We start from the raw sequence: 27,373 nt of genomic DNA, 5'->3' as shown, positions 1-27,373 counted from the left end.
TGCGTGGTGTAGCAATTTTAATTGACAGTAGTGTATAAAATCAGACACTTCTAATGACGATGTATACGAACTGGGGTAACATTCATCGTGAAAAATAGGGAAGCAGTAATTTTAGTAATTTTGTCTACATCTTAAACATGTTAAAACGCCGCATCGTTACAATTACGTCATTGTCTTAAAGTTGCTGTAGAAAAACGAACGTGGTTTACAGTCATAAAAGGTTCTCTCATCACAAAGTTTGGCAGAAAACCACACATAATGCATCATTTCAACAAATATTGTCGACGACAGGTGTTGATGTACAACGGAATATAATCAGATGCAGTGCTCTCTGAGGTGAAAATTAAACTAACGGGACACGAGGTCCTTTACGATTCAGTTACAAGTCCTCCTCGAAATGTTATTTGCAATCCCCAGTATTCCTTTCCATTTAATGTCTTTTAGAAAAATATTAATAATTACAATATATTGAGCTCTATTTCGGCTTGTTTGGATTGTAAGTAACGAGAAATGAAAAATAATGATAAGGACTCGAATTCACGACCTTCGTAGTACAGTTCCGTAATGTTTCCGCTGCATCAATAACTGCCTAAAAATTTTTTTCTTTTTTTTTTTTTTTCTTTTTCTTGTCTAAACGCTTCGCTGTCTTGAGCTCTCACTCCTGGTACTTTAATATCTGGCCAAGCTCTGTATACTCCATTCTTTCGTTCGGAGTCGGTGATGATGAGTAGGCGCGGCCTCCCTTCTAGTTCGATTTCATGCTCAACCGAGTTGGGACCGCTCTTGTGTGCAGAGGTAAACCTTTACCGAGAACTTCGCCGTCTACAAGACGTATGGCGCCTTGTACAATTTATTTAATTATTGTGTTACAATAATATTTGTGTTTGATGAAAACTAAATGTTTTTTATTTCTTCTCTCATGTACAGCGGGTAGGGAAAATATGTGAACAGTGGTAGTAATGAGACTGTTGTGTGTGACGGTCAACAACGCAGGTAAGGCACGTGTCGCGCTGGACTGTGTTTGTTCAGTACGGACTAGGCATCAGTGCAGGTTGTTTACGGGTAGTACATACTTCCTATTTACTCAGAGGCCGATGGCGACGTGCTATGAAAGACCTAACAGAGTTCCAAAAACCGGCAGATTGTGGTGGCCCGATTACCTGGAGCATCAGTAACACAGACAGCCAAGTTATTAAATGTTTCAAGAGTAGCTCATTCAACAGCCATAACAGCCTACAGAAAACATGGAAGGACTTCGTCGTGTAGACGTAATAGTGGGCGCAAATGAAAACTAAATGACAGAGATCGTTGTACGTTAACACGAATAGTGTCAACACCAAACTACGGCGGCTAAGGTGACTGCAGAGCTCAGTAGTCATCTTTGAGACCCCGTGTCTATCAACACTGTCCACCGAGAACTCTATAAAGCGAATAATCATGGACGAGCTGCTGTACCGAAACCATTAGTGACGACAACCAACGCAAAGAAGCGTAAAATGTCGTGTCAGGAGCATAAATCCTGGACGGCAGATTGGTGAAAACACGTCATATGGTCCGACGAATCAACATTTTCGTCATTTCCTACATCGGGCTGGGTTTACGTCTGGAGAACGCCAAAAGAGGCCTACAATCCTGATTGCTTTATTCCAACGGTAAGGCGTGGAGGTGGAAGTGAGATGGTGTGGGCGGCCATATCATGGTATTCTGCTGGTCCCATCATTACTCTCAAAGTCCGTGTTACAGCCAACTAATATGTGAACGTTTTAGGCGATCAGGTGCACCCCATGATTCAAATGTTGTTCCCCAACAATGATGCCATACTTCAGGACGATAATAAACCCATTCACACAACCAGGACAGCCCAATCGTAGGAAGAGAAGCACGCATCTGAACTGCAGCGTCTTCCCTGGTCAGCACACTTCCCGGACTTGAACATTATCGAACCCTTGTGGGAGGTATTGGAGCTCAGTTTCCGGAGCAAATTTTCGCCACCCTCGTCACTACAGGAGTTGAGGTTCTGATCGAAGAGAGGCGTAACATTCCACTGGAGACTATACAATCATTATATGCCAGTATTCCAAGAAGAATCGCAACTGTATTACTGGCAAATTGGGGTCCAGCCCCTGATTAATAAATCATTCCCAAGTAAGTACTGGTTTTCACATTATTCTGCCTATCTCCTGTACGTCGCTGACATCTGGCGAGGGCTGAAAACCCCATTTCGCGCGGGACGAGTTTGGCACGTCACCGGATTCCCGGATTTAGCGCTCGGATTGTTGGCAGCCGTGTAGCGCAAGAAGAAGCCCGATGCTGTACTACATGTTCAAATGGCTCTGAGCACTATGGGACTTAACATCTGTGGTCATCAGTCCCCTAGAACTTAAAACTATTTAAACCTAACTAAGCTAAGGACATCACACACATCCATGCCCGAGGCAGGATTCGAACCTGCGACCGTAGCAGCCGCGCGGTTCCGGACTGCGCGCCTAGAACCGCTAGACCACCGCGGCCGGCTGTACTACATGTCCTGTGACTATCTTACAATGAAATAATACACTGAGGAGTCGATGTAATGAACGTCTTTAAAACTGAATTCAGTCTCTTCTTGGCCACACTAGAAAACGTTCAACTTCTGAGAAACGAGTACAATGATTTTATGGATCAAGTCGCGCGCAAAAAAAAAAAAAAAAAAACATGATACTCAGGAACAGAAAATCTGGAAAGGGATTAACACATTTTATACTACAGTCGAATGGAAGATGAAAAACATCCAAAATGGAGTGGGTGTCATGATCGGCAGAAGAATAACAACTAATTGGTAACGGAATAGCTGCAATAAAACTAAGAAGTAGCTTCACAAACACAACAATAATTACACTACATCCCCAGTTGAGGTAGCGAAGGATAAAACGAAAGAAGTTTTTTGAGAAGGTAACCAGTAATACACCAAGGTGTAATACGTACTTTGCTGGAGACGCTAATGCTAAAGTAAGTAGAGAGGTCATTTGGAAGGGAATAGAGGGGATAGAAAGCTTCTTAGCTGTACAAGAACATCTACCTAAAGGATTATGAGCATGTATTTTCCTCGGAAGGACAATCACAAGGCAACCTCGGCATCACCAGATGGCAGAAGACCAAATGCACCACCTCCTGGTACACCAAAGGCACAAAAGCAGCGTAATGAATATTAAAACCATAAGAGGAGACATAGGAGACACAGACCACTACTTACTCATGACTGAGATACGACAACAAATAGCCAAGGGGAGAAAATAGCATAAAAAAGTCGAATACAACGCGGGAAAACTGAAGGATAATTAAAATGCACGGCAATTTGTCACTTCGCTTCAAAACAGATCTGAGTTTTAAACAACTGAAGTTAACCTCAACAGTGAAGACAAGTGGTGAATGATAAAAACAAATGTGAAAGTAGCAGCAGCAGAAATTTGGGGGAAAAGAGAAATAAGGGAGAAAAATACACGGTCCTCGGAAGAATGTGAGCTAACAGTGAAAGAAAGAATAGTAGCAGAGAAAAAACACCTACAGGACGACTCCAACGAAAGCATGTGGAAATGCTAAAAGGGAAACAGAAATTTTCTCTGAAGAGAAAAGAAAGACCACGTCGAAAGCCCAGTGAAAACTGTAGGATATGATAAAACTACAGGGAATGCAAGAGATTTTTACGGGTCAATTAAGTTCTACAGAAATGGAGGCATATCACGAATGTGTGGCATTAAAGATAAAAATGACAATGTAGTTTTGGAAAGGACAAAAGGTATGGAAATTTGAAAGGGATATTCTGGGAGCTGTTAAATGATGATGACGTAAGGCTGCGCCACCGACACTGAAAGCGACTGCTGATGGAAACAAAATACTATAAAACAACAAAGCTTTACGGAGAGATGAAATAACAGCTTTCCAACTTCTCTCTCTCTCTCTCCCTCTCTCTCTCTCTCTCTCTCTCTCTCCCTCCCTCCCTCCCACACACACACACACACACACACACACACACACACACACACACATACACACCCACACACCCACACACACACACACACACACACACACACACACACACTTTCTAAAGCGCCATAACAAACACAAGACCAACGATGAACAAGTGAGCAACGACAATAACATGACACCTCTCATTCAGTGCTTTGTCAGATGTGTCTGTGCAGATCACATTTCGCCACATTTTGTGTAAGTGCATGTGAGGTGAAGTAGTAAGCGGAAATTTGTGATAAACTGAGTGAAAGCAATGCACTAAACAGCAGCTGATTGAGATACTAACCAGGGACACGAAAAAGGACGGAAACTCTAAGTACAGACACTACATAACCTCTACCATCGAAACAGCTGTCCACAAATACGCAATTATTTTCTTCATGGCTGGTTTGTAGATGACATGTTGTCAAAAAATCGACGAAAACGAGCACTAAAATCGTTGTACAATAGTACAGTTCAGTTACCGATGTCATTTTAATGTGAGTGTCCAAAGAAAACGAAGCAAATTGAAAATATTGTATTTCTTAGGCCTACAGCAGTTAAATTATTACAAATGCGACGTACTTTACAAGAAATAAAAATTTGACCTACAGAAGATGACACATTCGTTTCGAACTATGCCTGGATAAATATAAAAACAAACTAATTGTGTTTGCATAAGGCTGATTTCCAAAACCACCCAGTTTTTAAATAGCTGAAGTACTTAAGAAAAGAGGAGATACAATTGCGAAACAAGTACACAAATTCGTGACGAACGTTTGGAATGAATTACGAATGACATCTGAGTAGAAAGAAGCAATCCATAGAAAGGACGATAACCAAAAATGCAAAACTCACAGAGGCATCTCATTAATTAGGACAGACTACGAAGGGTGCCCCATAATTCACCGAAAAAGAATGGAATCATATATAAAAGAGATAACAGATGAGAAGCAAGCGGGGTTTATGAATACTCGATGTACCAATGATCAGATCGTACTAAAAGAAGCCATATCAAAATATTGGGAATACAACAAAACAATGGGAATACTGTGTGTTGAATTTAAGAAAGCCTACGATAGCATCAAGAGGGAAAAGTTGTGGGAAATAATGTGAAAATCTGGAACACCAAGAATGATTAGAAATCTTGCAAAATATCAAAAGGGATAGTGAAAATGGATGGAGAATAATTCATGGCTTTTGGCATAAAAACAGGATTCAGAAAAGGAGATGGAATAACAGCACTATCGTTCAATGTAATAATGCAGGAAGCATCAACTGAATTAGAGGAAGGAATTAGCATAGGAATAAAAATGAATGTACCAACCTTTCATCGCTGAAAATCTAGACGGCCTGGAAGTACTGGCAAAGAACTGTTACAGAAAGCTATGGACTAGAGGTTAAGGACGAGATAACAGGAGGGTAGAAAATAATTACCAGAGAAAAAGGCGGTAAATCATGTAGACTGATGAGCGTGCGTGTGAAGAAAAAAAAATGGTTCAAATGGCTCTGAGCACTATGGCACTCAACTGCTGTGGTCATAAGTCCCCTAGAACTTAAAAATACTTAAACCTAACTAACCTAAGGACATCACACACATCCATGCCCGAGGCAGGATTCGAACCTGCGACCGTAGCGGTCGTGCGGTTCCAGACTGTAGCGCCTTTAACCGCTCGGCCACTCCGGCCGGCTGCGTGTGAAGAAACAGAAGAGTTTAAATAACTGGTGGTCAGAGTAAATAGACTACTGGCCATTAAAAATCGCTACACCTAGAAGAAATTCATATGATAAACGGGTATTCATTGGACATTTTCACGCAGTTTGGGTGCAAGGATCCTGAGAAATCAGTACCCAGAACAACCACCTCTGGCCGTAATAACGGCCTTGATACACCTGGGCATTGAGTCAAACAGAGCTTGTATGGCGTGTACAGGTACAGCTGCCCATGCAGCTTCAACACGATACGACAGTTCATCAAGAGTAGTGACTGGTGTATTGTGACGAGCCAGTTGCTTGGCCACCATTGACCAGACGTTCTCAATTGGTGAGAGATCTGGAGAATGTGCTGCCCAGGGCAGAAGTCGAACATTTTCTGTATCCAGAAAGGCCCGTACAGGACCTGCAACATGCGCTCGTGCATTATCCTGCTGAAATGTATGGTTTCGCAGGGATCGAATGAAGGTAGAGCCACGGGTCGTAACACATCTGAAATGTACCGTCCACTGTTCAAAGTGCCGTCAGTGCGAACAAGAGGTGACCGAGACGCGTAACCAATGGCACACCATACCATCACGGCGGGTGATACGCCTGTATGGCGATGACGAATACACGCTTAAAATGTGCGTTCAGAGCGATGTCGCCAAACACGGATGCGACCATCATGATGCTGTAAACAGAACATGGATTCAACCGAAAAAATGACGTTTTGCCATTCGTACACCCAGGTTGGTCTACATCTACATTTATACTCCGCAAGCCACCCAACGGTGTGTGGCGGAGGGCACTTTACGTGCCACTGTCATTACCTCCGTTTCCTGTTCCAGTCGCGTATGGTTCGCGGGAAGAACGACTTTCTGAAAGCCTCCGTGCGCGCTCTAATCTCTCTAATTTTACATTCGTGATCTCCTCGGGAGGTATAAGTAGGGGGAAGCAATATATTCGATACCTCATCCAGAAACGCACCCTCTCGAAACCTGGCGAGCAATCTACACCGCGATGCAGAGCGCCTCTCTTGCAGAGTCTGCCACTTGAGTTTATTAAACATCTCCGTAACGCTATCACGGTTACCAAATAACCCTGTGACGAAACGCGCCGCTCTTCTTTGGATCTTCTCTATCTCCTCCGTCAAACCGATCTGGTACGGATCCCACACTGATGAGCAATACTCAAGTATAGGTCGAACGAGTGTTTTGTAAGCCACCTCCTTTGTTGATGGACTGCATTTTCTAAGCACTCTCCTAATGAATCTCAACCTGGCACCCACCTTACCAACAATTAATTTTATATGATCATTCCACTTCAAATCGTTCCGCACGCATACTCCCAGATATTTTACAGAAGTAACTGCTACCAGTGTTTGTTCCGCTATCATATAATCATACAATAAATGATCCTTCTTTCTATGTATTCGCAATACATTACATTTGTCTATGTTAAGGGACAGTTGCCACTCCCTGCACCAAGTGCCTATCCGCTGCAGATCTTCCTGCATTTCGCTACAATTTTCTAATGCTGCTATTTCTCTGTATACTACAGCATCATCCGCGAAAAGCCGCATGGAACTTCCGACACTATCTACTAGGTCATTTATATATATTGTGAAAAGCAATGGTCCCATAACACTCCCCTGTGGCACGACAGAGGTTACTTTAACGTCTGTAGACGTCTCTCCATTGATAACAACATGATGTGTTCTGTTTGCTAAAAACTCTTCAATCCAGCCACACAGGTGGTCTGATATTCCGTAGGCTCTTACTTTGTTTATCAGGCGACAGTGCGGAACTGTATCGAACGCCTTCGGGAAGTCAAGAAAAATAGCATCTACCTGTGAGCCTGTATCTAATATTTTCTGGGTCTCATGAACAAATAAAGCGAGTTGGGTCTCACACGATCGCTGTTTCCGGAATTCATGTTGATTCCTACATAGTAGATTCTGGGTTTCCAAAAACGACATGATACTCGAGCAAAAAACATGTTCTAAAATTCTACAACAGATCGACGTCAGAGATATAGGTCTATAGTTTTGCGCATCTGCTCGACGACCCTTCTTGAAGACTGGGACTACCTGTGCTCTTTTCCAATCATTTGGAACCTTCCATTCCTCTAGAGACTTGCGGTACACGGCTGTTAGAAGGGGGACAAGTTCTTTCGCGTACTCAATGTAGAATCGAACTGGTATCCCGTCAGGTCCAGTGGACTTTCCTCTGTTGAGTGATTCCAGTTGCTTTTCTATTCCTTGGACACTTATTTGATGTCAGCCATTTTTTCGTTTGTGCGAGGATTTAGAGAAGGAACTGCAGTGCGGTCTTCCTCTGTGAAACAGCTTTGGAAAAAGGTGTTTAGTATTTCAGCTTTGCGCGTGTCATCCTCTGTTTAAATGCCATCATCATCCCGAAGTGTCTGGATATGCTGTTTCGAGCCACTTACTGATTTAACGTAAGACCAGAACTTCCTAGGATTTTCTGTCAACTCGGAACATAGAATTTTACTTTCTTATTCACTGAACGCTTCACACATAGCCCTCCTTACGCTAACTTTGACTTCGTTTAGCGCCGGCCGCGGCGGTCTCGCTGTTCTAGGCGCGCAGTCCGGAACCGCGCGACTGCTACGGTCGCAGGTTCGAATCCTGCCTCGGGCATGCATGTGTGTGATGTCCTTAGGTTAGTTAGGTTAAAATAGTTCTAAGTTCTAGGGGACTGATGACTACAGCTGTTAAGTCCCATAGTGCTCAGAGCCAACTTCGTTTAGCTTCTGTTTGTCTGACAGGTTTTGGCTGCGTTTAAACTTGCAGTGAATCTCTCTTTGCTTTCGCAGTAGTTTCCTAACTTTGTTGTTGAACCACGGTGGGGTTTTCCCGTCCCTCACAGTTTTACTCCGCACGTACCTGCCTAAAACGCATTTTACGATTGCCTTGAACTTTTTCCATAAACACTCATTATTGTCAGTGTCGGAACAGGAATTTTCGTTTTGATCTGTTAGGTAGTCTGAAATCTGGCTTCCATTACTCTTGCTAAACTGATAAACCTTCCTCCCCTTTTTTATACTCCTACTTACTTCCATATTCAGGGTTGCTGCAACGGCCTTATGATCACTGATTCCCTGTTCTGCGCTTACAGAGTAGAAAAGTTCCGGTCTGTTTGTTATCAGTAGGTCCAAGACGTTATCTCCACGAGTCGGTTCTCTGTTTAATTGCTCGAGGTAATTTTCAGATAGTGCACTCAGTATAATGTCACTCGATGCTCTGTCCCTACCACCCGTCGTTGAGTACACCAACGCAGGCGCTCCTGTCTGTGAAGCAGCGTCAAGGGAAACCGCAGCCATGGTCTCCGAGCTGATAGTCCATGTTGCTGCAAACGTCGTCGAACTGTTCGTGCAGATGGTTAAAGTCTTGCAAACGTCCCCATCTGTTGACTCAGGGATCGAGACGTGGCTGCACGATCCGTTACAGCCATGCGGATAAGATACCTGTCATCTCGAGCGCTAATGATACGACGCCGTTGGGATCCAGCACGGCGTTCCGTATTACCCTCCTGAACCCACTAATTCCATATTCTACTAACAGTCATTGGATCTCGACCAACGCGAGCAGCAATGTCGCGATACGATAAACCGGAATCGGGATAGGCTACAATCCGACCTTTATCAAAGTCGGAAACGTGATGGTACGCATTTCTCCTTCTTACACGAAGTATCAAAACAACGTTTCACCAGGCAACGCCGGTCAACTGCTGTTTGTGTATGAGAAATCGGTTGGAAACTTTCCTCATGTCAGCACGTCATAGGTGTCGCCACCGGCGCTAATCTTGTGTGAATTCTCTGAAAAGCTTATCATTTGTATATCACAGCATCCTCTTCCTGTCTCTTCGCGTCTGTAGCACGTCATCTTCGTGGTGTAGCAATTTTAATGGCCAGTAGTGTAACAGAAACCATGAGATGCAAAAAAAAGAAGCGAGGATAAAAGTGGCTTCCAGAGCATCATTTTCAAACTGCTATCATCCAAAAGTTTATCAAGAGGAACCAAAAGGATATACACAACGATAATCGGACAAATATTACTGTGTGGGTCAGAAATGTGAAGAATAGACAAGTATACAGTGAGAACGACAAAAAGTATACGGCTGCTTGCGCCGGCAGACACTCGAGAGATCGGATATGTTTGCACGACACTGTTACGGTGATGACAGACTCCTCGCCCGACGACTCACCGTGCAGCTGTTCTTGCCAGGTCTCCACAGACATTCTGCAAACGCCTATAAATGTCTGTAATTCTCTGGCTTTTTGCAACAAAAAAGAAACCCTTAATGACAGCTCTTTGCTTGGAACGCAACTCCGTTACGAACGCTATTTTGAAGCCACCGTAGAGGGGCGCCACCAATCGGAACATTATGAAATTACGGGATCTAAAGCGGGAGTATTCCGCGATGAACCACATCGAATTCCGCATTCTTTCAACCGAAAATGGCCGAGAAAAAATGTGTCAGTTATTGAACGGCCCTTTTATAACTATTCGTGCTAAAAAAAGAATTACTATATACGTAAAACACAGGTCCCATGTAACAAAAGTTTTGAAGGGTCTAATCTGCTCAGGTTAAAGAAATAGATAGTAGTTATCTTGTTTTAAAATTAATTTTTATTAATTTGTGATAACTTTGTATGGGACCAAGCCGCAAAGGTCACCGGTCCCTAGGCTTACACACTACTAAATCTAACTTTAACTTACGCTAAGGACAATACTTACACCAATGCCCGAGAGGGCTCGAACCTTCTACGGCAGGAGCCGCGCGAACCGTGACAAGACGCCTCAGATCGAGCGGCAAACCCGCGCGGCTATCATGTTTTATAAGGATTCTAATAGTGTGGAGCAAGTACACAGTTCTATCACAAAATACTCGATTTGTTATCACGACGGAGAAAAAGCCACTATCACTCAGCAGTAACTTGTCATCCATCACTTTGTGCACCATCACTAGTCGAAATCCTTCCACGGCTGCCGGCCGTTGTGGCCGAGCGGTTGTAGGCACTTCAGTCCGGAACCGCGCTGCTGCTACGGTCGCAGGTTCGAATCCTGCCTCGGGCGTGGATGTGTGTGATGTCCTTAGGTTAGTTAGGTTTAACTAGCTCTAAGTCTAGGGGACTGATGACCTCATATGTTAAGTCTCATAGTGCTCAGAGCCTTTTGAACCTTCCACGGCGTCTGATATTTGAGTGAGGCAGTGCACACTGTCTGACCCGGCTCACACAAACGTGTGGGGCGTGAACCGGACTGCGGGCCGTGTCGTGCTGGCTTGCAGCTATATAACCAGGCCGCTCGCAAACGTTGCTCTATTACTGGTTGCCCTGTCGCTACAACGAGTTAGAAAACTGCTGCGGAAGCAAAGGGAACTTCACACGAGACAGACTAAAGGCCGAAATACAAAATTTCTTTTTCTAAAGGTGTTTCACAGAGGAAGACTGCATTGCAGTTCCCTCTCTAGATTGTCGCACAGATGACAAAATGGTAGATATCGAAATAAACAACAGAGGGAGAGAGAAACAATTAAAATCGCTCAAAGGAGGAAAGGCCGCTGAACATGATGGGATACCAGTTCGATTTCACACAGAGTACGCGAAGGAACTTGTCCCCCTTCTTGCGGCGGTTTACCGTAGGTCTCTAGAACAGAGTAGCGTTCCAAAGGATTGGAAAAGGGCATAGGTCATCCCCGTTTTCAAGAAGGGACGTCGAACAGATGTGCATAACTATAGATCTATATCTCTAACGCTGATCAGTTGTAGAATTTTGGAACGCGTATTATGTTCGAGTATAATAACTTTTCTGGAGACTATGGAGACTAGAAATCTACTCTGTAGGAATCAGCGTGGGTTCCGAAAAAGACAAACGTGTGAAACCCAGCTCGCGCTATTCGTCCACGAGACTCAGAGGGCCATAGACACGGGTTCCCAGGTAGATGCCGTGTTTCTTGACTTCTGCAAGGCGTTTGATACAGTTCCCCACAGTCGTTTAATGAACAAAGTAACAGCATATGGACTATCAGACCAATTGTGTGATTGGATTGAAGAGTTCCTAGATAACAGAGCGCAGCATGTCATTCTCAATGGAGAGAAGTCTTGTGAAGTAAGAGTGATTTCTGGTGTGCCGCAGGGGAGTGTCGTAGGACCGTTGTTATTCACGACACACATAAATGACCTTGTGGATAACATCGGAATTTCACTGAGGCTTTTTGCGGATGATGCTGTAGTTAATCGAGAGGTTGTAACAATGGAAAATTGTACTGAAATGCGGGAGGATCTGCAACGAATTGACGCATGGTGCAGGGAAGGGCAATTGAATCTCAATGTAGACAAATGTAAATTGCTGTGGATACATGGAACGAAAGATCCTTTAGTATTTAGCTACTATATAGCAGGTCAGCAACTGGAAGCAGTTAATTCCATAAATTATCTGGGAGTAGGCATTAGGAATGATTTAAAATGGAATGACCATATGAAGTTGATCGTCGGTAAAGCAGATGCCAGACTGAGATTCATTGGAAGAATCTTAAGTAAATGAAATCCGAAAGCAAAGGAAGTAGGTTACAGTACACTTGTTCGCCCACTGCTAGCATACTGCTCACCGGTGTGGGATCCGTACCAGATAGGGTTGATAGAAGAGATAGAGAAGATCCAACGGAGAGCAGCGCGCTTCGTTACAGGATCATTTAGTAATCGAGAAAGCGTTGCGGAGATGATAGATAAACTCCAGTGGAAGAGTCTGCAAGAGAGACGCTCAGTAGCACGGTACGGGCTTTTGTTGCAGCTTCGAGAACATACCTTCACTGAGGAGTCAAGCAGTATATTGCTCCCTCCTAGGTCTATGTCGCGAAGAGACCATGAGGATAAAATCAGAGAAATTAGATCCCACACAGAAGCATACCGACAATCTTTCTTCCCACGAACAATACGAGACTGGAATAGAAGGGAGAACCGATAGAAGTACTCAAAGCACCCTACGCCACACACCATCAGGTGGTTTGCGGAGTATGGATGTAGATTTAGATGTAGAACGATGCACATTTCGTTCTCTTCGCTTGAAGCATCATCAGCGCTGTAAATCAGGCACCCGCCACCTATCACCAAACCCATGCAAATCAAATACAATGCCAGAAAAAGATTTGCTGCACGCTCAAGGAGAAAGTCGTTTTACTGAAATGTGAGCTGCCAGACAATTCATCACTGTAGGAGTGTATGATAACTAATTCAGACCAAATGAAATACACAACACTCCACAAAGGGTGCCCAAACAATCGCATCTACACACAATGTACCTCCCTTTTCGTGGGAAACTTGGAGTGTATTCTTCCATTCAGACGGTCAGTTGGTGGGGGTGCAGCCTGAGATAGTTTGTCCAAAACATCTTGTTCCTTTTATTGTAATACGACAATGGTTCTGGAAGGCCCTGGAGAGCGAGTAAGTGCCAGCTTCACCGTGTCTGATACGTGTTCAGATGGAAAAAGATCTGATGTTCGTGATGGGCAGCGCCGTTCTACATCACGAAGAGCATTATTCGTCGTGGCAGCCGTCTGTGAAAGTGCATCGTCCTGCTGGAAAAGCCCATCTTCTTCCCGTCGAAGGAAGATCAGCAGATCGGGGATAATAGCCGGCGCAATGTAGCGGACACTTTCCCCATGCAGAAATACCAAATGAGACAACAAGTTGTACTGACAGCCCTCACGCCACGGGGCTTGGGATGGGACCTGTCTGTTGTGGGCGATTGCACTAAAAAATAGGCAGCTCACGACATCTACGCCACACACATATGGACAGAACCTACTCTCACCACAGGAAACAACATAGCGTCATTCCACTCTGCCAACTCTTTGACGACACCAAAGTAGCCATGATTAGAGAAGTAGTGGTGTCAGTGGTAATCTGGCTGGATGGAAACGTGATCCTACACCAGTGGTTCTTCATGACGCAGCTGTGCAACAAATGGCCGGTTTTTAATCCCTAGATGACGTATTGTCGGCCACCGTTGCTTGCACAATCCGTCGATCTTGAAGTGCGTCAGTGCAATGTGGACGTAAAAATGAGGTAAACAGGTGTTGGGAAGACGCACAGACCACCATTGAAAGCAGCGACGCTCCACAGCTACACTGTGCTCGACAAGTGCAACAGCCTGTCGATACAGCTGTCCATCCAGCTGGCCTACAACGCGACCCGTTCAGACCGCTAAAGCTGTTCAGTACGAATACGTACTCGTCGGTGGGGTATGGTTGTATCCTACAATGAATATTGCAAACACCATTCACTCTAAACTCACTACAGTTACTGCCTGCAGAGTCAGGACAGAGGGTACACAGAGAAGCTCTCCTGAGCGCCATCTGATTGCTGATTCCTGTGACAAATGAATCACTAACATTGCAATCACTCAGTACGCAGATATTTCCTGGTGCCACCGAACACAGTCCTTGAAGGTGTTGCATTTTTTCCCGCAGTGTATATGAAATTCATATATCTTCTGTGAGGTAACTGAAAAATGTCGGTGAACACTTATGTTTATTCTTAATGTAAAGCCACTGTATGAATTATTTAAAAATTTGGAAAGAGCTACAATTTCGTGGACGATGTGGATTCGTCACAAACTCTTTGATATTCTTGACTGGGATCCCCTTGCACAAAACCGTAACCACAATTCTGAGGGTAGAAGGAAATGGAAGAGTGGTAGTAGTTGAGAAGTGAGTCAAAGAGAGGCGTACATAACCCCTCATTTACTTCTGCACGTACAATAAAGAATAAGAGAAAGCAAAGAGAAATTTGGAAAATATAATTTAAATTTACGGAGAACAAATAGCAACGTTAAGATTTCCCAACGAAACTTAACCAGAAACAGCAAAGGATCAGTTAAACTGATGGTTAAAAGAACTTACAAGACGAAAGAGATAAGCAAGGATAATGGATCCTTATCGTATCAAGTCGGGTAACACCAGGAAAATTAGATTATGAAATTAGATGGCGAATGTTGGCTATTTTGGCAGCAAAGTAATTAAGAACTTCAGAAGTTACAGGGATATAAAACTGGCAATAGCAAGAAAAGAATTTCTGGAAAAGGGAAATTTTTTAACTTAGGGTATAAAGGAAGTCTTTTCGCAAAGTAAGTCTGGGATGTAGCAATATATGAAAGTAAAACTTGGGGTATAAATAGAGAATAAGAGAACTTCTTGAAATATTTTGCTTCAAAAGAATGCTGAAGTTGTGTACATGAGTGACTAATGAAGAGTTACTGAATGAAATTGGGGAGAAAAGGATTACGTGTTCAACAAGGTTGAATAAAGGAATAAATTCATGGGACACATCCTAAGGACATCACACACATCCATGCCCGAGGCAAGATTCGAACCTGCGACCGTAGCAGCAGCGAGGTTCCTGACTGAGGCGCCTAGAACCGCTCGGCATTCTGAGGTATAAAGTAATATTTTGGCAATGGAGTTGTAAAGAGCAACTATTGTAGAGTTATATCATGACTTGAAAAGGGTACGCAGCAGTTATGTAAACCAAGTAGGTGGACACAACATCAAAAACGACAAGAACGATAACACAATTACTCACGGTATTTCTCTCCAGACGGACTTCTCCAAAAAACGTCATGATACTCTGGAGGGCGCGCTGACCAACAAAATTTAAGCCATTGACAGGTACACTTTACTGTGACAAGTAGAGAGCCAAGTAACACACGTTTGGGAGTCTTACTTTGAGCGATTCATTTCGAGAAACCTGCAATGTGATAATCCACCGTGCACTCCAAACCCAAGGCGGTCGAATCGAGAGACATGTAACAGTTTGAACGGTTCCCTAGACATGTTCTGCCTTTACGTGTATTGTACTATTTTTAATTATATCTAGCGTCATGAAGTGAAGGTCTACGAAATTTTTAGAGATAGACTGACGACAATAAATGGCATGGCAGTTTACTTGCATTATGTACGTTCACTACATATTTTGTTTGTTTATTACTTCGAACATTTGTGTGTGTTAATGCATTGGCTGATGAAACGCGACAGGCTGAACCCAGCCTCGTGCTTCATTCTAATAATGTAAATGTATTTCGTCAGTAAAACGTTAGGCAGATTTTGCTGACGAGAATGTAGCAGAACGTAAAGTAGGGCTTAACTGTCAATTGGCATGCGTCATGATTGCTGAGATTACCCATCCCCAATCTTAATACGTCTCGCTGTATTGAATCTCTGTGTAGTTAGAGGGCAGAGCAACAGAGCAGTGGGCAAGAGGTGCCATTAGGACAGGCCTGGAGGCCATGTTAACGCCCGGAGAACCGGACGTCTACAAAATATTCTACAGGCGAGGACCACAGGCCATTCTCCCACGGTCCAACGGGTGAGCCGGCGGTCGTTTGAGGGGATTAACGTTCCTCGAATTGACGGTGCTTTGGCTGGAGTGGTCAGTCAGCTATACCCGGCACTTCCGTGAGGCCGCGAAATTTTCTACAGAGCGTCTCCAAACTGCCACTGTCCACTCGTATAATGGGCGAAGGGCGTCTAGTGGGGAGGCAATGAAAGCCTTCGTCTCTGATCGCCTTGGCAACATAAGAACTCTTCATAATGGCGTAAGAGCAAAACTCCACCGTTAGGACCAGCTTCGAAGGTTGTCAACGCCTCGCTGGGATCGCGATTAAAAACACTATCCAAGGGGAACATAGGAGAGAAAGCGAGGCTGAGTTACGATTGGTCGTCGTACACAAACTGTGGGAACAGTGACTTACCATTCGTCGGCAGTCGAGCTTCCCGAAAGGGTCAGAATATTTTGTATAATGAGCTCGCTGTTTCAGAGACCTGGTTTCCCATTGGCAGAGCTTGAGACTTTCTTTTGGTTCAAATGCCTCTGAGCACTATGGGACTTAACTGCTGAGGTCATCAGTCGCCTAGAACTTAGAACTACTTAAACCTAACTAACCTAAGGACATCACACACATCCATGCCCGAGGCTGGATTCGAACCTGTGACCGTAGCGGTAGCGCGGTTCCAGACTGTAGCGCCTAGAGCCGTTCGGCCAACACGGCCGGCAGACGTTCTTTTGATTGGTTTATCAACCATTTTGACGGCATCGCCAGGGCATAAGTGGAAAGCCCAAGGTTTTAGATTCGGGGCAGAGTCTTCCTCGGAGACACATGCGAGGTCAGAAGCTGATGTGACGCGTACTTAGCCGATCATCACCCTCTGTACCTTCATCTCGCCTCGGCACCGTACCAAGGCCCTTGTAAAAGACCGATCGTGGCCCGTACGTCACAGCACGTGACACTACAGGTCCTACGAGAGCCAGGAGCAGTCTCCGACGGGAAGAGAGTAACTATTTCAGACAAGGTTAATAATTCTTGACAGCTTGTTTCAACCACGCAAGGTCTCGTGAGCACAAGAAGAAGTTAAGACATCTGGTGGGTACCTTTTCAATTACAAATTGATTTCCCGTGGGCCCTGCACAAAGCCGAGCGTTCACGAAATGTGGTGGTCAAGCCGACTAGAGTAACGTCACAAGCTTGTTGCTTGGAGGGGAAGGGGGAGGGAGGGGGTCAGGTATTTCTCGTGGGCCAGGTCGCTGTTTAACTCGTGAAAGTTACGTAGCAATGCGGTGAGGTAGCAACAATCGCCAGATAATAGGCGCGCTTTGATCTCGCTATATATCAGTCGTCATGCTTTGTGCTTGACCTCTTGGTCATGACTGTTGTTGGGTTGCCTCGCACGCTTATCCACCACATTTACCAAAATCGATGCAATAATCACGAGTCGATTAGATCCTATGCGGAGCTATGTTACCAGAATAATCTCCATTCTTATACCAGTCGGCCGGCTGGCGTGACCGAGCGGTTCTAGGCGCTACAGTCTGGACCCGCGTGACCGCTACGGTCGCTGGTTCGACTTCTGCCTCGGGCATGGATCTGTGTGATGTCCTTAGGTTAGTTAGGTATAACTAGTTCTAAGTTCTAGGCGACTGATGACCTCAGAAGTTAAATCCCATAGTGCTCAGAGCCATTTGAACCATTTTTTCTTATACCAGTCATACCACTGACACTAACAGTTTACGTATTTATTTCCACTAATTCAGGATCACTTGTTTTTGTCCGATGAAAACCTAGATATAACTAAATTGTAAGTAAACCATAGTGTTTCCTAATTTCTGCTTTATTCCGGCAGACATCTGTCCCCCAGTACTATCCTCATATGTATCAATTTCTTGTGAGACTCACAGCTATGGTTCACATGCCAGGGCCTTCCTTCGCTTCCGTTTCCTTACGCTTATGTCAGATCTAAACCGTAGTGGGGTCTTTAGCTTATCGAAAGGGGATCCTCAGTGCTTATCGAAGGCTTATGTAGTGAAGTACAGCCATAACCCCAGTGGAGTCTTTCAATCGCTAAAAGTGTAATGAAAGAACCAAAGAAATTGGTGCACATGCCTAATATCCCGAAAGGCCTCCTCGAGCACGCAGAAGTGCCGCAACACGACATGGTATGGACTCGGCTAACATCTGGAGTAGTGCTGGAGGGAACTGACGCCATGAATTCTGCAGGGCTGTCCATAAATCCGTAAGAGAACGACGGGGTGGAGATCTCTTCTGAACAGCACGTTACAAGGCAGATATGGTCAATAATGTTCATATCTAGGGAGTTTGGTGGCCAGCGGAGGTGTTTAAGCTCAGAAGGATGTTCCTGGAGCCACTGTGTAGCACTTCTGGATGTGTGGGGTGTCCTGCTGGAATTGCAGAAGTGTCTCGGAATGCACAACGAACATGAATGGATGCAGATGATCAGACGGGATGCCTAGGTACGTGTCACCTGTCGGAATAGTATCTAGACGTATCAGGGGTCCAATATCACTCCAACTGTACACACTCCACGCCATTACAGAGCCTCTACCACTTTGAACAGTACCCTGCTGACATGCAGAGTCCATACCCGTCCGTGGCCGGTGTGGCCGAGCGGTTCTAGGCGCTTCAGTCTGGAACCGCGCGACGGCTACGGTCGCATGTTCGAATCCTGCCTCGGGCATGGATGTGTGTGATGTACTTAGGTTAGTTAGGTTTAAGTAGTTCTAAGTTCTAGAGGACTGATGACCTCAGATGTTAAGTTCCATAGTGCTCACAGCCATTTGAACCATCCATACCCGTGCACGTCCATTTGAAACGAGACTCGTCCGACCAGACACCATATTTGCAGTCATCAACACCTCAATGTCTGTGTTGACGGGCGTAGGCGAAGCGTAAAGCTTTGTGTCGTACAGTCATCAAGGGTACACGAGTGAGTCGTCGACTCCGAAAGCCCATACCGACGATGTTTCATTGAATGGTTCGCACGCTGACACTTGTTGGGGGTCCAGCATTGAAATACGCTGCAGTTTGCGGAAGGGTTGCGTTTCTGTCACGTTGCACGATTCTCCTTAGTCGTCGTTGGTCCCGTTCTTGCAGGATATTTTCCCGGCCGCATCGATGCTGCAGGTTTGATATTTTACGGGATGCCTAGTTTTCACGGTACATTCGTGAAATGGTCGTACAGGAAAATACCCATTTCACCGCTACCTCAGAGATACTATGCCCCATCGCCCGTTCGCCGAGTATAGCCCCACGTTTAAACTCACTTAAATCTTGAAAACCTGCCATTGTAGCAACAGTAACCGATCTAACAACTGCGTCAGACATTTGTTGTCTTATACAGGGTGAAAACTATTTAAAACGACAAATTCTGAGGGGTTGTAGGGGACATAATAACAAATGTCATTTTTTCCTATGAGGATTATTTAAACCGGTGGAAGCCGTATTACGCTCTTCAGATGTTAGAGGCCGTATTACGCTCTTCAGTTGTTAGAGGCCGTATTACGATCTTCTGTTGTTAGAGGGCGTATTACGATCTTCAGTTGTTAGAGAGCGTATTACGCTCTTCAGTTGTAGGCAACTGCTGTCCACCAGTGTAGTAGTGCATTGTCTCTGTTTACTAATGGAGCGATACACCTGGAGCGAGTACACTGATATGGTTGGTGCTCACTACGTAGCGCACCACAACGGACGAGCTGCACAGCGGGTTTATCGACGACAATATCCTAATCGCCGTATCCCACACCATACGAGCTTTGCTGCTGTGTACCAACGTCTGCGTGAGACCGGGTCATTTATCAGATTACCTGGACAGGGACGCTGTCGCACAGTAAGACCGCTGCAATTCCAGGAGACTGTGTTGCAGCATGTGGAGCGGGATCCTTCAATCAGCACTCGTACAATTGCACGTAACATGGGGACGAATCAGACGAATATAAGAACAGCCTTTCGAGAGCAATTGTTACGTCCATTTCACTTACAGCGTGTCCACAACCAGGAACCAATTAATTATCCACCCAGAGCACAGTTTTCGCGGTGGTACCTGGAACAGTGTGAAATGCATCCTACATCTCCATCCTCTGTGTTGTTTACCGATGAAACAACGTTCGGAAGTGATGGAGTCTTCAACATGCACAATTCGCATGTTTGGAGTGAGGATAACCCACATGCCACTGTTACTAGCGCTCGTCAAGTGCGGTTCTTCGTTAACGCGTGGGTCGGTTGGGGACTGTTTAATTGGGCCGTATCTGCTACCTAGGCCATTAGATGGCAGGCACTATTACGATTTTCTCGCCAGAGCATTGCCAGAATTGCTGGAAGACGTGCCACTCCCTATAAGACAACGCTTGTGGTTCCAACATGACGGGGCGCCGGCACATTTCAGTCGTCGTGTGCGTCGATTCCAGGACTGATGGTTCACAGAAACGTGGATTGGCAGAGGTGGCCATGTACCATGGCCTGTTCGATCCCCAGATATGTCCCCTCTGGACTTTTTAGTTTAGAGTATCTGGTTGCCCGGATAGTAGCAGCAGCAGGAACAATTCAGGACACTCATGGGGCTTTTCCCTGTATCAGACAGAACATGATCCGACGATGTAACCTTTGTTTGCGTGTCAATGGAGGCATTTTTGAAAATCTACTATAATTGAAATTGGGTTGTGTTAATGTGTTGTCTCTTGGTCATAAAAAAATGTAAAAGTGAATGTTGGTTTAATTAATTTGCCGCCAGAGAAATCTTCCTCTACCGGTTCAAATACTCCTCATAGGAAAAAATGACGTTAGGGAAAAATATTTGTTTTGACGTCCCGTACAACCTCACAGAGTTTGCCGGTTGAAATACTTTTCACCCTGTATAGGTGCTGCCGACCGCAACCCTGTACTCTGTTGACATATCCCTGTATTTGAACAAGCATGACTATACAAGTTTCTTTGGCGCTTCGGTGTAGGCCTAAAATCAGATTTCACTTCAGAATTTTAAGTTATTGGAAACTTAACATCTTGGAATTCAATCAGTAACAAATAACATAATAACAATCATTTTAATGATGAGTATTAATTTGGTAAGAAAATATAAAATAGTTGTTTTTTAACTAGCATTTATAAGATTTTAATTTCCTATATGTTTTCTTCGAACTGTTCTAACACATGAGCTATAAGCTCAGTACACGGCATACTGATGACTGACAATGGTGAAGGCTCTCCACACGCGCTACATCGCCGTGCTGTAAATAAAAGCGAAGCTTCAAAACAGAAGCTGCGACTGCGTTGTTACCTCCTGGATGAATTATTTATTCTCTCGCGAGCTGGTAGCTCCACTCTTACTTAATTCATGTCGGAAATGAATTAAAGATGGCGCTGCTGCCGACGCAGGGCGCTCGGCACAGCAGTCGTGTTACCTCCCGGTGGCCAAAGGCCAACAGGTACCACTAGTATTATATGTCAACAGCCTCTGCTGTCTACAGCGTGAAACGGAGTTTGGTGGGGCGGTGCATCTCTACTGACGACTGCGTTGACAAGACAAGAGAAATGATGGCTCGTATAAAAGACGTACACAGCCGTTTCTTCCGCGAACCGTATACAAGCGGAGCAGGAAAGGGAATGACCAGCAATGGTCCAAGGTATCATCCGTCATTCACCGTTTGGTAGCTTGTGGATTGTGTACGCAGAGCGTGTAGACATGACGGTCAGTTTGACTTCAGTTAAAGGAAACATATGAGAGAGGTAGTTCCGGCGTTGACTTCTTATGTAATAGAACCCAGTACGTTGTACTCGATGGTGAGTGTTCAACTGAGGTGAGGGTATCATCTGGAGTGCCCCAGGGAAGTGGAGTAGGTCCGCTGTTTTTTTCTATCTACATAAATGATCTTTTGGATAGGGCGGATAGCAATGTGCGGCTATTTGTGATGATGCTGTGGTGTACGGGAAGGTGTCGTCGTTGAGTGACTTTAGGAGGATACAAGATGACTTGGACGGGATTTGTGATTGGTGTAAAGACTGGTAGATAACTCTAAATATAGATAAATGTAAATTAATGCAGATGAATAGGAAAAAGAATCCCGTAATGTTTGAATACTCCATTAGTAGCGTAGCGCTTGACACAATCACGTCGATTAAATATTTGGGCGTAACATTGCAGAGCGATATGAAGTGGGACAAGCATGTAATGGCAGTTGTTGGGATGGTGGATAGTCGTCTTCGGTTCATTGACAGAATTTTGGGAAGATGTGGTTCATCTGTAAAGGAGACCGCTTATACAATGCTAATACTATCTATTTTTGAGTACTGCTCGAGCGTTTGGGATCCCTATCAGGTCGGATTGAGGGAGGACATAGAAGCAATTCAGAGGCGGGCTGCTAGATTTGTTACTGGTAGGTTTTATCATCAGGCGAGTGTTACGGAAATGCTTCAGGAACTCGGGTGGGAGTCTCTAGAGGAAAGGAGGCGTTCTTTTCGTGAATCGCTACTGAGGAAATTTAGAGAACCAGCATTTGAGGCTGACTGCAGCACAATTTTACTGCCGCCAACTTATATTTCGCGGGAAGACCATAAAGATAAGAGAGATTAGGGCTCCTACAGCGGCATATAGGCAGTCATTTTCCCTCGTTCTGTTTGGGAGTGGAACAGGGAGAGAAGATGCTAGTTGTGGTTCGAGGTACCCTCCGCCACGCACCGTATGGTGTAGTGCGGAGTATGTTCAAATGATTCAAATGGCTCTGAGCACTATGGGGCTCAACTTCTGAGGTCATTAGTCCCCTAGAACTTAGAACTAGTTAAACCTAACTAACCTAAGGACGTCACATACATCCATGCCCGAGGCAGGATTCGAACCTGCGACCGTAGCGGTCACGCGGTTCCAGACTGCAGCGCCAGAACCGCGCGACCACTTCGGCCGGCTACGGAGTATGTATGTAGATATAGATGTAGATACTGGAAGCAAGACTGAAGTAAAACTGTAGATTTATCGACCTGGAAAAAGCTCTGGACAATGTCAAGTGGTGTAAGATGTTTGGAATTCTGAAAAAAGTGCGGTTAAGCTATGGAGAAAGATGGGTAATTTAAGTATGTACGAGGATTAACAGAGAACAATAAGGGAGACCAAGAACCAAGCGCTCGGATTAAAATGAGGGTCACACGGGGATGTAGCTTTTCACCGCTACTGTTCAATCTCTACATCGTAGAAGCGCTTAGGGAACTACAAGAAGGATTAGAGGGCGAGATTAAAATTAAGGGTGAAAGCATAACAATGATAGAATTCGCTCATGACATTGCTATCCTCAGTTAATGTGAAGATGATATCCATGATGTGCTGAATGAATTAACAGTATAATGGGTTCAGAATATGGACTGAGAGTAAATCTAAGAGACACGAAAATATCGAGAAGTAGTACAAAGGAGAACAGCGGAAAACTTAACACCAGAAATGGGGATCACGAAGTGGAAGTAGTTAAGAAATTCTGCTACTTAGGCTGCAAAATAACGCATCACGGACGGAGCAAAGAAACGTCATTCCTGGCCAAGAGAAGTCTACTAGTATCAAACATAGACTTTAAACTGAGGACGAAATTTCTGATAATGTACGTTTGGACCACAGCAGTGTATGCTAGTGAAACTTGGACTCTGGGAATACCGGCGCGGAAGAGAATCGAGGAATTTTCAAAGTGGTGCTGCAGAAGAATGGTGAAAATTAGACTGACTGATAAGATGAGGAACGAAGTGGTTCTCCGCTGAATCGGCGTTGAAAGGAGCATATGGAAAACACTGAAAAGAACAAGGAAATGGGTGGTAGCGCGTCTTTTATGACATCCCGGATAAATTCCATGGTACCAGAGGGAGCTGTAGAGGGAAAATAAAACTGTAGACGAAGACAGAGACTGGAATACATCCAGCAATGATTGAGGACGAAGTTGTAAGTGCTACTCTGAGATGAAAAGTTTCGCACTGGACAGGATTGGATTGAATTGTTTGAGGGAAGAGACCAGACAGCGAGGTCATCGGTCTCATCACAGGACAGGAATACGAGCCGGGTCGTATCATATCAACGAAAAAAACTGATGATTAAAACAAAAATAGATGTAGATGTGCTATCTCGAAGAGAATTCTCTTGTGACCGCTCAGGTCACATCGCAACTTCTCCACGACGTGTCTGCATAAAGAGTTGTTGCCCTTATTTCGCCCACTGCTTAAGAACTTGACCCAACTAGGGTCACAAATGGTTGACCTAGACCTTCGAGGCAAGGCATAGATAGAGGAAACTGCACCAGAGAGGTGGTGTGTGAACATAGTTCCACCCAGAATTGCACCCGACCATGAAATCAGGAGTTACTGACCAAAGTATAGACATTGACAGTAGATTACAACAACACCAAATACTCGTATAATCTTCCTCCTTCTGGGATTGTATGATTAAAGACAACACTGGAATTGTGGTCCAAGGTGGTGTAATTAAAAAAGATTGCCACTGCAACTGTGTCAGACGTGGAACCTTGCAAAGAGCCGAGAAGAAGCAAAACGTACCTGTTCAGTGAAGTCCGCACGCGGTGGCGATAGCTTGGAGATTTGGGACCACAGTACGCAGCTCACCACTTCCAACACCCAATGTAGCGGCTGTGCAGGTAGCAACAAGAACGGCGTTCTTGAGGGAATAACGGCCAACGCATACAGAAAGGTGCCCCGAGCGCAGCGATCGTTATCAGTAACCACTGTCTGCCGAATGATCATGGGCAGTACGTTGGTGGGGTTGTGGGGTTGCATTTGTACGCAGGTGATTCACGTGAAAAGGTTTCCAACGTGATTATGACGGCACGACGGGAGTTAACAGATTTTGAACATGGAATAGTAGTTAGAGCTTGACGGATGGGGCATTCCATTTCGGAAATCATCATGGAATTCAATTTTCGTAGCGAATGCCAAATTTCAGCCATTACCTCTCACCAACGACCACGCAGTGGCCGACGGCGTTCACTTAACGACCGAGAGCAGCGACGTCTGCTTAGAGTTGTCAGTACTAACAGACAAGCAACACTGCGTGAAATAACCACAGACATCAATGTGGGACATACGACGACCGTATCTGTTACGACAGCACGGCGAAATTTAGCGTTGTGGGCTATGGCAGCAGACGATCAATTCGAGTGCCTTTGCTAACAGTACGATATTATTTGCAGCGCTTCTCCTGGGCTTGTGGCCACATCTATTAGACCCTAGGCAATTGGAGAACAGTGACTTGCATGGATGAGTCTCGATTTCGAGCTGATGGTAGGGTTCGAGTGAGGCACAGATCCCTCAAAACTATGGACCCAAGTTGTCAACAAGGCACTGTGCAAGCTGTTGATTGCTGCGTAATGGGGTGAGTTGTTTTTGCATTGAATGGACTGTTTGCTCTGGTACAACTGAACCGATCATTGACACAAATATCTTCGGTTACTAGGAGATCATTTGCAGCTATTCATGGACCTCCTTGTTCTCATGACAACGCGCTATGTCACCGCGCCACAGCTGTTCGTGATTGGTTTAAAGAACACTCGTGGGGATAAAAGAACATTTGTGGGGCATAAAAGAAACATGTGTGGGACATAAAAGAACATTTGGGGGACATAAAAGAACATTTGTGGGACATAAAAGAACATTTGTGGGACATAAAAGAACATTTGTGGGACATAAAAGAACATGTGTGGGACATAAAAGAACATTTGTGGGACATAAAAGAACATTTGCGGGACATAAAAGAACATTTGTGGGACATAAAAGAACATTTGTGGGACATAAAAGAACATTTGCGGGACATAAAAGAAAGAACATTTGCGGGACATAAAAAAAACATTTGGGGGACATAAAAGAACATTTGCGGGACATAAAAGAACATTTGTGGGACATAAAAGAACATTTGCGGGACATAAAAGAACATCCGAGGGACATAAAACAACATCCGTGGGACATAAAAGAACATCTGTGGTAGATAAAAGAACATCCGTGGGACATAATCGATATGTCTGTTCGTGCGCAAAATCCTGCACCGGCGACACTTTCGCAATTATGGACGGCTATAAAGGCAGCATGGCTCAGTATTTCTGTAGGGGACTTCCAGTGAGTTGTTGGGACCACACCATGTGGAGTTGCTGCACTACACAGGGCAAAGGAGGTCCAACACGTTATCACGCGGTATGGATACCCGAGAAGATTGCTAGAGATATGCAAGGAAAACCTCAAGCGTATATTACTGTATGCTAAACAGTATCTTTTAACTGAAAGAGGCAATACCGTTCACGTTAGATGTCTGTACAGAGTTGCATCCCCTGGTGTAGCTATATGTATCAGAAGAGAGGGACAGGCTATCCTTCCACTATGAGAGTTAATCAACAGCAGCTGTTGTTCTTGAGTAACAGCAGCCGCTGTCCTTGAGTAACCAGACTAGAAACTCTCGTATAAAACTTCAAGTAAAAATAATTAACATGTAACTCATTAAAAATGAAGCTGACCATACCACCTCCACTGCATCCGATGAAGTATGCAATATCATCTATTTTTGTACCTATGTGAGGTGAATTTAACTGATCAAAGGAGAAAATATAAAAATGCAGTAAATGGAGCAGGCAAAAAGGAATACAAACGTCTCAAAAATGAGATCGACAAGAAGTGCAAAATGGCTAAGCAGGGATGGCTAGAAGACAAATGTAAGGATGTAGAGGCTTATATCACTAGGGGTAAGATAGATACTGCCTACAGGAAAGTTAAAGAGACCTTTGGAGAAAAGAGAACCACTTGTATGAATATCAAGAGCTCAGATGGAAACCCAGTTCTAAGCAAAGAAGGGAAAGCAAAAAGGTGGAAGGAGTGTATAGAGGGTCTATACAAGGGCAATGTACACGAGGACTATATTATGGAAATGGAAGAGGATGTAGATGAAGATGAAATGGGAGATACGATACTGCGTGAAGAGTTTGACAGAGCACTAAAAGACCTGAGTCGAAACAAGGCCCTGCGAGTAGACACCATTCCATTAGAACTGCTGACGGCCTTGGGAGAGCCAGTCCTGACAAAACTCTACCATCTGGTGAGCAAGATGTTTGAGACAGGCGAAATACCCTCAGACTTCAAGAAGAATATAATAACTCCAATCCCAAAGAAAGCAGGTATTGACAGATGTGAAAATTAGCGAATTATCAGTCTAATAAATCACGGCTGCAAACTACTAACGCGAATTCTTTACAGACGAATGGAAATACTGGTAGAAGCCGACCTTGGCGAAGATCAGTTTGGATTCAGTAGAAATGTTGGTACACGTGAGGCAATACTGACCCTACGACTTATCTTAGATGATAG

This window comes from Schistocerca americana, chromosome 6 (genome assembly GCF_021461395.2).
Source record: "Schistocerca americana isolate TAMUIC-IGC-003095 chromosome 6, iqSchAmer2.1, whole genome shotgun sequence".
NCBI classification, from domain to species: Eukaryota; Metazoa; Arthropoda; class Insecta; order Orthoptera; family Acrididae; genus Schistocerca; species Schistocerca americana.
This window is presented reverse-complemented; position numbering follows the sequence as displayed.